The following is a 2,151-nucleotide window of genomic DNA, read 5'->3' as shown; positions in this document are numbered from 1 at the left end:
GATGAACAGAGGGAGTAAAGAGAAGAGATTCAGAGGAATGGCTGGATAAGGACTTGCATGAAAAGATAAATGATTGTGATATTTTGATGCACTTGTCATCCTTTTGGTGGTAGAAAGATACTACCACCAAATACTGCCCAGTGAGTTTCTCTTAGAGTGTGGATTTTCATTGTCTACAGAAAACCAAAATAATGTCATCTAATTTCAGAGAGATTGCCCTATTCAGAAGACTCTAGGGGCCTTTTTTTCAGGAACCTAGAATACACACTGCAGCTTTTATAGACTTACCAACTATCTTTAAAAGTTCTCTGTGTCCAATTAGCTTTAGGCCTCTCCAGAAATTTCACAGCAACCTCACAAGACTAATCCCATTTTATGCTAGCCTGATTGTTCAGCTGGGATAGAGTAAGGTCTTGCTGGAAGAGCAGGGACATGTGGGTTTGGAGAATGCATGTGGTCTAAGCTCCTGGCTCAGGTTTCTCCAGTAGTGCTCTACCTTCCCAAGCTGACCCCTTCTGCTTTGTCTACAGCACACAGGCATTATTTGCTGTCTTAGACTGAGTCTCATTCCTCTACTGACACCCTCATCTCAAAGACCAACAGAGAGTGTGCACTCCAGCAATTCTTAGACAGCCCTCTACACCTTCAACAAGAAAGGGGACATCTAGATAAACCTGATTTACAACAAATAGAGTAAATTCTAACATTATGTGCAGGCTAAAACAAACATGTCCTTTAAAATGACTCGGGAGATTTTCAAAGATGAATAAGATATTAGTAAGGAGCCCTCTGGCTTATCAATTATATTACTCTTTCCTATGCTGTGAAACCATGCTCTTTAAAGTCCTGCAAATCATCTCAAAGTGTTTGTGACTAGGAATTTACCATTGTCCTTAGCCTCTAACTTCCTTAAATAATAAATGGTAAGTAGTGCCGCATATATAGCTGACCATGCCAGGTACAATACCTTCTAGTTAGAAAGAAAGAGAAGCTGCCATAAAAGATCCTGATCTTGTGTCTGAGCACCAGGTTGGATGAGCGGCTGTACACCCATGGTGGACCTGAATGGAAAGAAGATGGTGGTGCAGGTGGGGCAAGTCGTGCAGGAGTTCATCTTGAGTCTGACATGTTCCTAGTTTGTCTCAACCATGCTCTGAGCACAGAAAAGGAGGAGGTGATGGGTCTATGTATAGGAGAGTTGAACGATGACATAAGGAGTGACTTCAAATTTACATACACTGGAACTGAAATGAGCACAGTTCCAGAAAAGATGGATACTATCAGAATTGTTTACACCCATTCTGTTCTGCGGCGTTCTGACAAGAGAAAGGACCATATAGAAATTTCTCCAGAGCAGCTGTGTGCAGCCTTAAGAAAGGAAGAAAGGTTGGCTGAACTAACAGGTAGTCCCATGGGAGTTGTTGACTGGTATCACTCCCATACTCATATAACTGTTTGGCCTTCACATGTTAATGTTGGTGCAAAAGCCATGTACCAAATAATGGATCAAGGATTTGTAGGACTTATTTTTTTTTCTGTTTTATAGAAGACAAAAACACAAAGACTGGTTGGGTACCCTACACTTGCTTCCAATCCATACAAACCCCCAAAAGCTCAGAATATGAGAGAATTGAAATTCCAATCTACATTGTGCCTCATATCTCTTATCACTATTGGTAAAGTATGCCTTGAATCAAGAAGAACAGGATGCATATAGAAGGATTCACAGCCTTACACATCTGGACTCAGTGACCAAGATCCATAATGGTTCAGTATTTACCAAGAATGTGTGCAGTCAGATGTCAGCAGTCAGTGGTCCTCCACTGCAGTGGTAGGAGTAGAGGAAAACCAGCAGCATTTGCAGGAGTTACAACAAGAAAAGGAAGAGCTTATGGAGGAGCTGCCGTCCCTAGAATAAAGCAGGAAAACAACAACAACAACAACAACAACAACAACAACAACAACAAAGGCAGATAAAAACACCTGGCATACAGTTTATTCAACAAAAATCAATTTTGAAAAAGATAAAGATGGAGGGCCTATATCATATAACTTCAAGACTTCTTATAAAGCTATAGTAATAAAGATCCTATGATATTTGCAGAAGAATAAATACAACAGGACAGAAAATTCAGAAATAAATCCACAATA

General features: G+C 40.3%; 1 pseudogene; it reads left to right on the top strand.

Moving 5' to 3' along the window:
* The first annotated feature begins 841 nt into the window (after positions 1 to 841).
* Brcc3-ps4 (BRCA1/BRCA2-containing complex, subunit 3, pseudogene 4) lies at positions 842 to 1,918 on the top strand (annotated as a pseudogene).
* The last annotated feature ends 233 nt before the right edge of the window (positions 1,919 to 2,151 follow it).

This window comes from Rattus norvegicus, chromosome 15 (genome assembly GCF_036323735.1).
Source record: "Rattus norvegicus strain BN/NHsdMcwi chromosome 15, GRCr8, whole genome shotgun sequence".
NCBI lineage: Eukaryota > Metazoa > Chordata > Mammalia > Rodentia > Muridae > Rattus > Rattus norvegicus.
This window is presented reverse-complemented; position numbering and strand designations above follow the sequence as displayed.